General features: G+C 44.2%; 1 long non-coding RNA gene across 1 annotated transcript in view; it reads left to right on the plus strand.

Moving 5' to 3' along the window:
• Positions 1 to 15,854, plus strand: part of LOC125450358 (uncharacterized) — a 214,993-nt gene that overhangs the window by 163,501 nt on the left and 35,638 nt on the right. The window contains exons 12-13 of the long non-coding RNA XR_009443932.1: positions 8,484 to 8,620; positions 11,706 to 11,867. This is a non-coding gene — a long non-coding RNA (uncharacterized LOC125450358). The remainder of the gene's footprint in view (positions 1 to 8,483; positions 8,621 to 11,705; positions 11,868 to 15,854) is intronic.

The following is a 15,854-nucleotide window of genomic DNA, read 5'->3' on the forward strand; positions in this document are numbered from 1 at the left end:
AAAAGCACTGGATCATTAAAGTAACAGTGTTTTTTCCGAACACATTGGGTGTTGGTGAGACCAGAGTGTTCTGTCCAGTTTTGATCCCCTTACTGAGGATGGATCCGTTTGCACTGGAGGCAGTTCGGAGGAGGTTTAACTGATTCCAGGGATGAAAGGGCTGTCATATGAGAAGTGGCTGAGTAGCTTGCGCTTGTACTTGCTGGTGTTCAAAAGAGTGAGCGGGGTGGTTCTGATTGAGGTATATAAAATAGTAAAGAGGATTGAAAAGATGGGCATTGAGCACATGTTCTGCATTGTGGGACAGTCTCAAACAAGAAGCTGTAGCTATCGAGTGAGGGATGGAATGTTCAAAATGGAGATGAGGAGAGGGTTGTGAATCTGTGGAATTCATTGCCCCGAATGCAATGGAGGCAGCACCGATCGACCGATTCAGGAAAGAAATAAATATGTTTCTGATGAAAAATAGGGAGAAAGGACCATGGGGAGCAGGCAGGAGAGTGGAGTTGAGATCAAGAAATGATCAGCAACCACAGCTAACAAGATAAGTCAGGGACAGGATGAAAGCAAAAGAAAAAGCGTAAAATGTGGTGTAGGTTAGTGGGAAGCCAGCGGATTGGGAAGCCTTTCAAAAACTAGCAGAGGACAACTAAAAAAGCAATCGGGGGGAGATGATGAAATACGAGGGCAAGCTAGCCGGTAATATGAAAAAAATTGCATGAGTTTTTTTCAGCTATAAAAGGTAAGAGAGAGGCAAGAGTACAAATAAAGAGAAGAAAGAAAATTACAGCGCAGGAACAGGCCCTTCGGCTCTCCAAGCCTGCGCCAATCAAGATCCTGTGTCTAGCCTGTCACTTGTTTGCTCACGGTCTGTGTCCATTTGCTCCCTGCCCGCCCACGTACCTGTGCAAATATATCGTAAAAGACGCTAACGTGTCTGCGTCTACCACCTCCGCTGGCACCGCGTTCCAGGCACCAACCGCCCTCTGTGTAGAGAACTTTCCACGCATATCTCCCTTAAACTTTGTTCCTCTCACTCTGAACTCGTGACCCCTAGTAATTGATTCCCCGACTCTCGGGAAAAAGCTTCTTGCTATCCACCCTGTCTGCCCTCATGATTTTGTCGACCTCAATCAGGTCCCCCCCAATCTCCATCTTTCTCATGAAAATAATCCTATTCTACTCAACCTCTCTTCATAGCTAGCACCCTCCATACCAGGCAACATCCTGGTGAACCTCCGCTGCACCCTGTCCAAAGCGTCCACGTCCTTTTGGTAACGTACACAGTACTCTAAATGTGGCTGAACCAAAGTCTTGTACAACTGTAACATGGCCTGCCAACTCTTGTACCCAATACCCCGTCCGATGAAGGAAAGCATGCTGTATGCCTTCTTGACCACCCTAGTGACCTGTGTTGCCACCTTCAGGGAACAAACGACCTGAACACCCAGATCTGTCTGTTCATCAATTTTCCCGAGGACTTTTCCATTTCCTGTACAGTTCACCCTTGAATTAGATCTTCCAAAATGCATCACCTCTCATTTGTCCGGATTGAACTCCATCTGCCATTTATCTGCCGCACTCTCCAATCTATCCATATTCTGCTGTAATCTCTGACAGTCCCCCTCACTATCTGCTGCTCCACCAATCTTCGTGTCATCTGCAAACTTGCTGTTCAGACCACCGACACCTTCCTCCAAATCATTTACGCATATCACAAACAACAGTGGCCCCACCACAGAACCCTGTGTTACACCACTCGTCACAGGTCTCCAATTTGAGAAACTCCCTTCTACTCCTACTCTCTGTCTCCTGTTGCCACGCCATTTTTTTTAGCCATCCAGCTAGCACACCCTGGACCCCATGCAATTTCACTTTCTCCATCAGCCTGCCATGGGGAAGCTTATGAAGTCCATGTAAATGACATCTACAGCCTTTCCCTCATCAATCAACTTTGTCACGTCCTCAAAGAATTCTATTTAGTTGGTAAGACAGGACCTTCCCTGCACAAAACCATGTTGCCTGTCACTGATGAGCCCATTTTCTTCCAAATGGGAATAGATCCTATCCCTCAGTAGCTTCCCAACCCCTGACGTCAGGCTCACCGATCGATAATTACCTGGATTATCCTTGCTACCCTTCTAAAACAAGGGGACAACTTGAGCAAGTCTCCAGTTCTCCGGGACCTCACCCGTGTCTAAGAATGCTGCCAAGATATCTGTTAAGGCCCCGGCTATTTCCTCTCTCGTTTCCCTCAACAACCTGGGATAGATCCCATCCGGACCAGGGGACTTGTCCACCCTAATGCCTTTTAGGATACCTAACACTTCCTCCTTCCTTATGTCAACTTAACCTAGAGTAAGCAAACATCTATCCCTAACCTCAACATTTGTCATGTCCCTCCCCTTGGTGAATACCGATGCAAAGTACTCGTTAAGAATGTCACCCATTTTCTCTGACTCAGCGTGTAACTTTCCTTCTTTGTCCTTCAGTGGGCCAATCCTTTCTCTCGTTACCCACTTGCTCTTTATATATGAATAAAAGGCTTTGGGATTTTCCTTAAACATTTTTGCCAGCAATATCTCATGTCTTCTCTTAGCCCTCTTAATCCCTCGTTTCAGACGCGCTCTGTATTCCCGGTATTCTTCCAAAGCTTTGTCTGTCTTCAGTCGCCCAGACCTCATCTATGCTTCCTTTTTCCTCTTCGCAAGTCTCACAATTTCACTTGTCATCCATGGTTCCCTAATCTTGCCTTTTCTATTCCTCATTTTCACAGGAACATGTCTCTCCATCATGCTAATCAACCCCTCTTTAAAAGCCTCCCACATATCAAATGTGGATTTAGCTTCAAACAGTTTCTCCCAATCTGCATTCCCCAGATCCTGCCGAATCTTGGTATAGTTGGCCTTCCCCCAGTTTAGAACTCTTCCTTTAGGACCACTCCCATCCTTGTCCATGAGTATTGTAAAACTTGCGGAATTGTGGTCGCTATTTCTAAAGTTGTTCCCTGCTGTAATATCAACCACCTGGCTGGGTTCATTCCCCAGCACCAGGCCTAGTATGGCCCCTTCCCAAGTTGGACCTCATACATACTGCTCTAGAAAACCCTCGTGGACACACCTGACAAATTTCCTCCATCTTGACCCCGAACACTGAGTGAATCCCAGGAAATGTTGGGAAAATCAAAATCTCCCATCACCACCACCCTGTTTCTCCTACACCTTTGCATTATCTGTTTACATATTTGTACCTCTATCTATTGCTCGCTGTTGGGAGGCTTGTAGTACAGCCCCAACATTGTTACTGCATCCTTTCTGAGTTCTACCCATATTGCCTCACTGCTTGAGTCCTCCATGGGGCCCTCCTTCAGTACAGCTGTGATATCGTCTTTGACCAGTATTTCAACTGACATTAAAAAGTAGACAGTAGATCGCTGGAAAATGAGGCTGAAGAATCAGTGTGAGGAATGAAGAGGAACTGAACAGGTATTTGGTATCAGTCTTTGGAAAACTCCCATCGCATACTGGAACTTTGAGAGTGAGGGGCAGTCGTGAATATAATAGCCATAACTAAGGAAAAGGTGCTGGGGAAGCTGAAAAGTCTGAAGGTGGACCAATCACCCCTGGACCAGATGGACTGTGCTGTAGAGTTCTGAAGGAGATAGCTGAGGGAATTGTTGAGGCATTAGTGGTGATCTTTCAGGAATCACTGGAGATAGGGAGGATCTTGGGGGTTTGGAAAATGGCGAAAGCAACACCCCATTTAAGAAAAGAGAGAGAAGAAGAAGGGAAATTATAGGCCAGTTAGCCTGACCTCAATCATTGGTAAGATTTTAGAGTCCATTATTAAGGATGAGATTGCAGAGACCTTGGAAGTACATGACAAAATCGGGCTGAATCAGCACAGCTTCATCGAGGGGAAGTTATACCTGATAAATCTGTTAGAATTCTTTGAGTAGGAAGTGGTCAAGTTAGACAAAAGGGAGCCGGTGAATGTGATTTGTTTGGATTTCCAGAACGCTGTTGAGAAGGTACCAAATAAGATGAGAGCCCATAGTGTTTGGGCAAGGTACTGCCATAGATAGAGCATTGGCTGACTGGCAGAAGGCAGAGAGTGTAGATGAAGGGGTCTTTTACAGGATGGCAGCTGGTGACGAGTGGAGTCCCGCAGGGATCAGTGTTGGTACTACAACAGTTCACGTAATACATTGATGATATGGACAAAGCAACTGAGACATTTTTGCTGAGTTTACGGTTGACACAGTGACAGATGAAGGGAGAGATGCAGTGAGGAAGTTGCAGAAGGACTTGCATAGGCTTGGAGAGTGGGCAAACAAGTGACAGACAGAATACTGTGTGGGACACTGTGAGGTCATGTGCTTTGGGAGGTAAAATGGAGGCGTAGATTATTTTCTCAATGAGAACGGGCATTTGCAGTCTGAGGCACAACTGTCCCTCGTTGCCCTTGAGAAGGTAGCAGTGAGTTTCCTTCTTGAACTGCTGAAAGTACATTTGCTGTCGGTAGATACAATGCCATAAGGGAGGGAATTTTGGATTTTGATTCAGCATGTGATCAACTGAGCCTGAACATTGTCCAGGTCACTCTGCACGAAACAACCCTTTTTTACCCCTGGAATTATGAACATTCTGAGAACCGCTGTTGTCAGCATATCCTAGCTTAATCGACCAAACTGTACCCTGTACTCCATGAGTGGTGTAACCAATGTCTTGTGTGGAAAGATTTTCACTCCTTCCCTCCTTGAAATAAAGATTTGCACCTCACTTGCCCTCTAAAATACATGCTGTGCATAGAAGCTAAATTTTTGTGCTTCGTGTACATGCCTTTTGGAAATCCACATTAACTACATCTACTAATTTCACTTCAACTGCCCGGTTTGTTGAAGAATTAGAATTGCTTGAAGTAGAAACTCAAATGGATTCACCATATTTTTAAATGTATCCTTTTCACATAACTTGTCAACTCTGCCTGAATATGACCTAAATAGTTTGCTGCTGCCTTCTCAATACTGAATTCTAGCAATTTCCCAATGACAAATTTTAGACAAAGTAAATTCGTACTTTGCTGCATTCTGCTGGGATCTTTCCAGAATCTAGAAAGGATTACAGCCAATACATCCATTTGGGCAGCACGGTGACTCAGTGGTTCGCACTGCAGCCTCACAGCGCCAGGGGCCCGGGTTCGACTCAGGTATTTGTCTGTGCCGAGTTTGCACATTCTCCCTGTGCCTGCGCGGGTTTCCTCCGTGTGCTCCAATTTCCTCCTACAGTCCAAAGATGTGCAGGCTAGGTGGATCGGCCATGCTAAATTGCCCGTCGTGTTCAGGGGTGTGTAAGTTAGAGGGTTGGGGTGGGATGCTGCAAGGGGCGATGTGGATTTGTTGGGCCGAAGGACCTGTTTCCACACTGTATGGAACCTAATCTAATCTAGTCTCTGCAGTCAACTCTTATAATCCTTCATGTTGTCATCTCATTTCGTCTGAAGGGATGCCTGAGAACGAATGAAGTGAGGGAACAGGTTTTATGTCTGTATTAATTGAGGATGAATTGAGTGTGAGTTGGTTGTATAAATACGGGAGCTAGTAATTAGGGGTTGAAGTTTATGGAGTATTATTAAAAGAAATAAAGCTCTGATGGTACAATGTGGGGTTGGACTCTTTGCATACCTGGGATCCAAGTCTTCAGGTCCAGGGAACCTGTTAACTTCGTCTTCTCAGTTTTCCTCAATGTTTCCTTGAGGATTTCCTTCTCCCTTTCGCTCCCTACTTTTCTCCCATTGATATTTTTTGTATGTTTTCTACTGTGAAATCAGAAAGAAAATATTGGTTCAAAGCTTGTGCCATTACCCTCATTTCCCATCATGAATTCCCCAGTCTCACCCTCTCATGAGCCATGATTCACTGTCTTCACTCTTTTCCTTTTTATGGACTTGTGGAAGCTTTTACAGTATTTATATTAATGTCTCCATCATTATTACTTTGGTCATGTTTTGTACATGTCTGAAATATTTCTAGTTCCACAATTTTCCAATCTTTGTTTCAATTTATACTATCTTTAACTTTCTTAGATAGCAACAGATACCATGATGCATTCGAGCGGGAAAGCCTTTCATTCTAAATTGACAATATTTTTGTTCAGAGTTATGAAATATCCTCTGAAACATCTGCCATTGCTTCTTTATGGCCTTACCTTTTAAAATATTTTCCCAGTTCAACTCTGCCTTTATACTCCTGAATTATCTTAAATAAAAATTTAAGATATTAAATAGTTTCAGACCAAATTCTCATCCTCGTCCTTGATGTAAAATTCTACCACTTCCTGATCATTCTTATCCAGAGAATCCTCTACTATGTTATGATTGATGAGGTGCATCTCAAAACATTTTACCAGGTCTAAAATATCTTAATCCCTGCTTGGTTCCAGTGGTACAGTTTTAAGACTCCAAATGCATTCTATGAATATATCCTGAGGGGTAGATAACTGCTCTTGACATCAAGGTGCCAATCAACCAAATATGACATCAAGGAGCCGTCGCAAAGCTGCAGTCAGTAAGAATCAGGTGAAAAACCCTCTGCTGGCTGGAACCTTACCATAAAGCAAGTGGTTGTGGTTGTTGGAAGTCAGTTGCCCCAACTCCAAAGCGTCACTGCGGGGGTTACGTAAATTTGTGCCCTGAGCTCAACCATCTTCAACTATGTCATCAAATGCCAGCCCTCCGTCAGAAGGTCGTACGTGGGGATGTTCTCAGTTGATTGTGCAATGTTCAGCACCACTCATAGCTCCTCAGATGCTGAAGTAGCCCATGTCCACGGAACAAAACTAGTTTTGAGCTGAAGAGAAGCAAGTGACAGTTGTGCTGCGCAAGTTACAGGCAATGAACGTCACCATTAAGGAGAATCTAACCATTGCCCCATGACTTCCACTCCTTTACTGCCAATATTCTAGGCTTATCAGGTTTCCAGAAACTGAATTGGACCGAACTTATAATTATTGTGACGACAAGAGCAGGTCAGAGGTTAAGAATTCTGCAGTGAATAATGAGCCCCCTGTCTACACAAAGCCTGTCCACATCTATCAAGCCCAAGTCAGGAATGTAATCTCCACTGGTCAGGACTGGTGCAGCTCCGTCAACACTCAGGAAGCTTGAACCATATGGGACAAAGCAGCCTGTTGGATTGGTACCCCACCCACCACCTTCAACATCTGTTCTATCATCACTGATGTATAATTAGTGCCCCATGCAAGTTTCCCTTCAAGCCACACACTATCCTGACTCAGAACTATATCACTGTTCATTAATAGTCATTGAGTTAAGATTCTGGAGCTTCTTTCTGAACAGCACTGCTCTAAGGACTGCAGTTATTCAAGAAGGCAGCTCACCACCACCTTCTCCAGGGTAATTGGGCTTAGCTAGCAACATCCACATCCCATGAATAAAAAAGAATCTTCCAGGCTACCTGTGCCAATTGAATTCACAGTTTATTGTAACATCTTTCTTACAAGATCCCATTACTTCTTGGTCTATAGACTGTATGCTACCCTGGACTGTGTCTTCTGAATCTCAAACTGTCACAGCTGTGACTTCTTTCATTTGCTGTTCCTTATCTCTACCCAAACTGATTCTATATTTGGCCTGGGAGCCAGTTAGCTCAGTTGGCTGGTTTGTAATTCAGAGTGATACCAACAGCATGGGATCCTACACTGTCTGAAGTTACTATGAAGGAGTCTCCTTCTCAACCTCTCTCCTCATCTGAGGTGTGGTAACCTTCAGTTTAAACAACCTCCAGTTATCTCTCTCTACTGTGAGACCAGCCCTGTGGCCCCGTCTGGGACTATAGTGACTGAATCCCAAACCAAGATAATTTCTCACCAATGTATTGATCTCATCTTTGACACAATACAGAAAACCAAACAAATTAAACCCAGTAAGATGAATTTTGGATCAGTACTGGCATAATTGGACAAAAAATGCTCTATTGTTAAAATAGTTAGCAATTCAACCAGAAAGGCCACTAATGTCAATCCTGGATCTGTGGATTTGAAATTATTTAATCAGATAGCTTTAGTATTTGACCACAAGATGGAGAATTCTGCTCAGGTAATGTTGTACCTAGAAGATAGAAAGATGCTAGAAATGTTTGGAGAGATATGGGCCAAGCACAGGCAGGTGGAACTAATTCAGTTTGGGATTGTGATCAGCATGGACTGGCTGGGCCAAAGGATCTGTTTTCATGCTGTATGACTGTACGAAGCTCAAGCTTACTTGTCCGAAACTCTCATTCAGACATATCTAACCTTTATCATAATCTTACAGAAAGATAGCTGACTTTATCCCTCAGAATTGTAGACTCTTCAATTTTACATCCTCAAAGACATTTAGCAGGGATAGCATGGATTATAGAGTGAGTTGAGTAGATTGGTTCATGATTAATTCTGAACTAAATTTGATTTATTTTACACTTTCAGACAACATCAGGTGAAGATGTGCGTGATTTCACCAAGGTGCTGTAAAATAAGTTCAGATCAAAGAAATACTTGGCCAAACATCCTCGCTTGGGTTATTTACCAGTTCAAACAGTTCTGGAAGGCAAGAACCTTGAGATGTAAGTTTATTGATGTGAGATTTACTAATGTATCAATGCCCATTTGGGGGTTGACAAATATTGCAACATTATTCATTCTGCAGCTTACCAGGAGAGTGAGGTTGTCCATTGGCGCATATATCAGAAGTACACAATACAAAAACAAGGGGGGCTTAACAGATATCATTGGTCCTCTCGCCTTGAAAGCAGCGTAGTTACGCAGAGAGTACATCTGCTGAGGACTTGTTGATGCTGTCACTAATGTGCACCCTTCCTTGATATCTTTCTCTGTCCTCCAGTTCTGTCTTTAAAAACTACAATCAATTACCCTCTCCTCAAAAGAAAAGAACCTTTGGCTGAACATAGATTAAAGAACAGTACAGGCCCTTCGGCCCACGATGTTGTGCCAACCTATTATCCCACTCAGATCAAACTACCCTGCATACCCTTCATTTTACTCTCCTTCATGTGCCTACCCAAGAGTCGCTTAAAAGTCTCTAAATGTATCTGACTCCACTACCACTGCCAGCAGCGCATTCCACATACCCGCCACCCTCTGTGTAAAGGACCTACCTCTGACATCTCCCCTATTCCTTCCTCCAGTCACCTTAAAATTTCTCCCCCTCGTAATAGTCAAGGGGCAAGGGCGAGCTGGGCTGGTTTTGGGATGCGGTAGGGGGAGGAGAGATTTTGAAGCTTATGAAGCCCACATTGACACCATTGGGCCGCAGGGTTCCCAAGCGGAATATGAGATGCTGTTCCTGCAACCTTCGGGTGACATCGTTGTGGCACTGCAGGAGGCTCAAGATGGACATGTCGTCTGAGGAATGGGAGGGGGTGTTGAAACAGTTCGCGACTGGGAGGCGCAGTTGTTCAGTGCGAACTAAGTGTAAGTATTCTGCAAAGCGGTCCCCAAGCCTCCACTTGGTTTCCCCAATGTAGAGGATGCCACAACGCGAACGGCTGATGCAGTATACCACATTGGCAGATGTGCAGGTGAACATCTGCTTGAGGTGGAAAGTGTTCCTCGGGCCTGGGATGGGAAGTGAGGGGAGTGGTGTAGGGGCAGGTGTAACACTTCTTGCAGTTGCATGGAAAAATGTGCCAGGTGTATTGGGGCTGGAGGGGAGTGCGGAGCAGACAAGGCAGTCACAGAGACAGTGGTCCGTCCAGAAAGCAGATAAGGGTGGGGAGGGAAAAATGTCTTTGGTGGAGTCGGATTGCAGATGATGGTTGGAGGATGATGCGTTAGATCCGGAGGTTGGTGGCGTGGTACGTGAGGATGAGGGGGATTGTGTTTAGGTTGTTATTGCGGAGAGGGGCATGAATTACGGGACACATGGGAGACACGGTCAAGGGCGTTCTTGACCACTGTGGGGGTCGGGGGGAGGATTTGCGGTCCTTGAAATATGAGGAAACCTGAGATGTATTGGAGTGGAATGCCTCATCCTGGGAGCAGGTGTGGCGGAGGTGAAGGAATTGAAAACAGGGGGTGTTATTTTTGCAGGAAGGTGGGTGGGAGGAGATGTATTCTAGGTAGCTGTGGGAGTCGGTGAAATAGATGTCAGTTTCTAGGTGGTTGCTGGAGATGGAAACAGAGAGGTCCAGGAAGGTGAGACAGGTATTAGAAATAGTCCAGGTGAACTTATGGTTGGAGTGGAAGGTGTTGGTGAAGTGGATGAACTGTTCAAGCTCCTGGTGGGAGCACGAGGCGGCGCCGATACAGTCGTTAATGTTATGGAGGAAGAGGTGGGTTTAGCGCCAGTGTAGCTACGGAAGAGGGACTGTTCCATGCAACCTACAAAAAGGCAGGCATAGCTTGGGCCCATGCGATGTTTCTTGTGGGGCGGCCCGGTGATAGTGGGTAATGTCATTTTGTGGCTAGTTGATGTTCATGTATCCTGGTGGCTAGCTTTCTGCCAGTTTGCCCAATGTAGTTGTTGCGAGGTATTTTGTAAATGACATTCGTTTTATTTGTTGTCTGTATAGGGTCTTTTAAGTTCATTAGCTGCTGTTTTAGTGTGTTGGTGGGTTTGTGGGCTACCCTGATGCCAAGAGGTCCGAGTAGTCTGGCAGTCGTTTCGGAAATGTCTTTGATGTAGGGGAGAGTGGTTCTGGTTTCTGAGCCCGTTTTGTCTGTTTGTTTGGGTTTATTGCTGAGGAATCAGCGGACTGTGTTCAGAGGGTACCCATTCTTTTTGAATACGCTGTATAGGTGATTTTTTTTTTGTAGTGACAAACACTACATTGGACAAACTGGCAGAAAGCTAGCCACCAGGATACATGAACATCAACTAGCCACAAAACGACATGACTCACTATCACTCGTATCCTTACATACAGATGAGGAAGGACACCACTTTGATTGGGACAACACATCCATCCTGTGTCTGCAGGAGTGTTGCACTTCACCATTGAGGCCTTGAGTTTATCACCGAGTGCTTCCTCTGCACATCTGGGTCTCGCCTGCTCTTTTGAAGCTGGGATGAGAACATGCGGAGGGTCTCGTGTCAGTCATACAGATGAAGTGTCCAGCCCGTTGTAGCTGATCGAGGATGGTCAGGGCCTCAGTGCTGGGGATGTTGGCCTGGTTGACGTTAGTGCATCTACAGGGACTCTTGTTCCCTTGATGACTGTTATACACCTCTGTTTTCCTTTTTATCTGGTCAAAGAACAAAGAAAATTACAGCACAGGAACAGGCCCTTGGGCCCTCCAAGCCTGCGCCAGATCCTATTGAAAGTAGTGTGTTGATGCATTTGTGTAATGATTGTGTTTTGTTTGAGCCCTAACAGTGAAAGCAGTGTAAGAATGTCTTTGTGCAACAGGCAAGGTGTCATGAGATTGAGCCTTCATAGACTTGCAAGGCGTTGAAAATTTGCCATTATTTATGAAAACGGTGATAAATTTCCATGATCAACATTTCTGTTACACTGCAATGATGATCCCGTGGCATGTAAAATCAGAAAGATACGATAAAATGAGACTGGGTCATGCCCTAGTCTTGCGGACTTGGGTCAGCATGCAGGGGGAATGTTTGCCTTTCATGTATATGGAAGTACTGAAATATTTCCATGAATCTAAAAGTCACTTTTCCCTTCATTGAAGGACACAATCATTGCCTTGGAAGCTTCATCACGATGCGACATTGCATTTCTGAAGAGGGAAGAAGAAATCAATATGCAAATTCAATTCCATGTATTTGGAAGTCCCACTGAGAAAACGATTCATTTGCGCCGGCATAATGCTCTGACTGAGAAAGAATTGAAGGTGAGTTTGTTGTTTAGAAGATCACAGCAATTTATGCATCAACTTCTTCATCAATAATGTTCCATTGCTTTCAAACTGCATTTTCCACTCTGCAAGGTAATAACTGTTAGAACAAGCAAGAGTATTGGTAGATGGCCTATGGGGAATGCAATGGCACAAAACCCGATCCATTCAACAACATAGTGAAATGTGGGGCTGGATGAACACAGCAGGCCCAGCAGCATCTCAGGAGCACAAAAGCTGACGTTTTGGGCCTAGAGCCTTCATCAGAGAGGGGGATGGGGTGAGGGTTCTGGAATAAATAGGGAGAGAGGGAGAGGCGGACCGAAGATGGAGAGAGAAGAAGATAGGTGGAGAGGAGAGTATAGGTGGGGAGGTAGGGAGGGGATAGGTCAGTCCAGGGAAGACGGACAGGTCAAGGAGGTGGGATGAGGTTCGTAGGTAGGAGATGGAGGTGCGGCTTGGGGTGGGAGGAAGGGATGGGTGAGAGGAAGAACAGGTTAGGGAAGCAGAGACAGGTTGGACTGATTTTAGGATGCAGTGGGTGGAGGGGAAGAGCTGGGCTGGTTGTGTGGTGCCCTGGGGGGAGGGGACGAACTGGGCTGGTTTTGGGATGCGGTGGGGGAAGGGGAGATTTTGAAGCTGGTGAAGTCCACATTGATGCCATTGGGCTGCAGGGTTCCCAAGTGGAATATGAGTTTATTATCACCATTCAACAACATATTTCAGATATGTCGACAAATTAAATATTCCAGCAGAGGGATAAAACAAGGAAGATGAGAGTGAGGAGGCAATAGTTTTGATGACAAAAGAACACCAACTTACCTTGATTCATTTGAGCAATAAAGCAGGCACACAAACAAATAATCAGCTAACAATGCACATGTGCAACGGAGGCTACAGGAGGACTAAGAATGCCGAATTGTTGTCATGCGTGTTGCTGAAAGGGTGATTGAAACAGAATCTGTGGTAAATTTGAAGAAATACAGATAACACATCTCAGGATGTTCGAGAAAGAACATTATGGACTGAGGCAAATTGTATTGCCCTTTTCAGGACTTATTAGGTTCATAATGAATTGAAAGACTTTCTTCCGTGCTGAAAGCTTCAGTTCAGTTGCACCTGGATCACAGTTTCTGTTCCTGGTAGTATTTAGCAAACTGTTAAAAGTGAATGTCACTGCACAGAATTCCAAACATGACTCCAATCAGTAGGGAAAATATCCAAGGGGTGTGATTAGTTGTATCCTCTAATGTTGAACAGCGCAGCTACAGATACAATGGAGGCACTGATGATAATCTTCCAAGAATCCTTCGATTGTGGAAAATTCTCAGAGGATTGAAAGATCGTGAACATAACACCATTATTACAAAGATACTTGGACAAAATAGTAAGCAAGTATTGCCAATTTAGGTCAACCTGGGTAGATGTTCATGCCGGCAATGAAAGATGAAATAACAGGGTACTGAGTGTGCTATAACATCCTACAGAGTTAACATCCTTTTATAAAGGGGAAATAAGACTTGACAAACTTGCTACAGTGCTTTGAGAAGGAAACAAACATTACTGATGAAGGACCACCAGTCGATGTCGTACATTGAGATTTCAACAAAGCATTTGATACGGTACAGCTCGTAAGGTGTCTCAAAAGAAAAGAGCCCATGTGTTCAAGGGTAGTATGTTAGGATGGACAAAGGACTGCATCACAAATAGAAGTAGAGTCGTAGCAGCAGGATGGTAACTTACAAGTCATGTACGGCCACAGAGCAAGTGCTGCGGAGGCCGTACACCTCATGTTGACTGGGTTGATTTCAGAAATGGCGTAGGGGATTGCTATGCTTATGAATGTTGGGCAGGCAGGGACTACGTTCATTGGCGTTAATAAGATTGAAAAAAATCTTATTTTTTCAACATGTAAGATTCTTAAGAGGCTTGATAGTGTATATCCGTAGAGATTACTCCCATTTGTGAAAGATTTTACGACCAGAGGCCACATTTTCAAATTGGTTGCCCATTAATTCAGGGAAGAATTACTTCTTTCAGGTTGTAGCAATTTATTGAACACTTTAGCCAAGAAGATTTTAGAGGTAATGCCATTAATCATATGCTAGGCTGTAACGGCCAGGTTAATTTTTAAATCAAGAAACAATGATAATGAGAAAAGGGTCTAGGCCTGAAACGTCAGCTTTTGTGCTCCTGAGATGCTGCTTGGCCTGCTGTGTTCATCCAGCTTCACACTTTGTTATCTTGGATTCTCCAACATCTGCAGTTCCCATTATCAGTGATAATGAGAAAAGGGTAGTCTTTACAGTGGAAGATACTTCAAGGATCCCCTTATTACTGAAGAATACAGGGAGGAATTAAGCACATCACTACCACACCATCACTACCATTAGAGAAGTAGCAGTAGACAATCTAATGGAGTGAAAGCAGATTAGACTCTTTGCCGTGATGGTTTACTTTCTAAGATTCTCAACAATGAGCTTCAGAGTCGGTGTATGCGTTGATTGTAATTTCCCAAAAAGGTTTAGATTCGAGAGAAGCATCTGAGGGCTGGAAAACTGCCAATGTGACATCCCTATTTAAAAAGGAGAGAGGCAAAAAGAAGATAACTACAACCGAACCAGCCTAACATCTATTGTTGGAAATATGTGGCAATCAACTATGAAGAAAATAATAGCAGGACATTTGGAAAATCATAATCTAATCAAACAGAATCACCATAGCCTGCTGACAGAGAAATTATGTCTGGCTAATTTGTTTGGGTTTTTGGAGGAAGTTTTGGGAGGAGAATTAATAGAGGAAAACCAGTAAATGTGTTGTGTTTGGACTTGGAGAAAGCATTGAGAATGTACTCAAAAGTAATAAGCTAAGAGCTGAGGTTTTGAAGGTAGTATACTGCTATGGATCAGTATGCTTTGCACGTTCTGGAAGAAGAGATCACATCTCGAGTGAAATGCACCAAGTGAATATATATTTTGGGGAACTTGGTGGCAATGCGGTAAGTCAGTGCAGAGGGTAAGAGGTGCCATTTGCTTGCTTTTTTTGCCTGACAGTTGGTAAGCATTTTTTTTTTGAGACAGGGTGAATTGAAGCTAGAATCAGGGACCGAGAGGGTGAACCAGGTTCATTGGTTGGTGATCGCTACTGGTTTAAGAATCTATTATCGGAAGCTTTCAGATTGAAAGTAAATCGGAGACATATTTACAGGCTACAAACTAAAAGACCAGAATGTTTTCAAATCAAATTAATATTGAAGTAATTGAAATGGAGATGCCAGGCCAGATGATGATTTGTACCGACATGACGGGCGAGTTGTCAGGCCCCAGACTCCAGCTTACGGTTGATGAAGTGGAATCTCAGTTTCAACCAATCAACAAATCATGTGGGGCAGAGTTACCAGGGAATGCTGTGCTTCAGGAGGCAGTCACACACCTTAGATGAACTAGCTGAAACTCGGTCAGTAGCCAATGACAAAGAACAGGGCAGGTGGAAGGATCCAGGATGTAGTGCAGAAGGAACCTTGGCCTTTGATCTTAATCTAACAGGTTTGAGATTCTTTCTTCCTGTGTGGATGAGAGTGCAGGGTATAGGGAAGATGAGTAAACTGACTATAGCACTGTGGTACAGGTGGGACATTCAGGAGGGGATAAAAAGTGAAATGTAGTTATAATCAGAGGTAGTATAGTTAGGGGAATGAACACTGTTCGTTGTGATGAGGATCGAGAGTCTCGAAAGTAGTGTTGCCTGCCTGGTGCCCAGGTTCAGGATATTCCATCTCGGCTACAAAGGAACTTGAAGTGGGAGGAGTAGAAATCCAGCTATCGTGGTCCACACAGGTACCATTGATATGGAAGAAAGAGGAAAGAGGTTCTGCTGAGGGATTATGAGCACCGAGGTGCTGACGTGAGAAAGCAGAACCAGAATGGTCATAATCTCTGGATTATTAATTGAGCAATTTGGCACGGTGTGAACATAATTATAGAT

This window comes from Stegostoma tigrinum, unplaced genomic scaffold, assembly GCF_030684315.1.
Source record: "Stegostoma tigrinum isolate sSteTig4 unplaced genomic scaffold, sSteTig4.hap1 scaffold_188, whole genome shotgun sequence".
Taxonomy (NCBI): domain Eukaryota; kingdom Metazoa; phylum Chordata; class Chondrichthyes; order Orectolobiformes; family Stegostomatidae; genus Stegostoma; species Stegostoma tigrinum.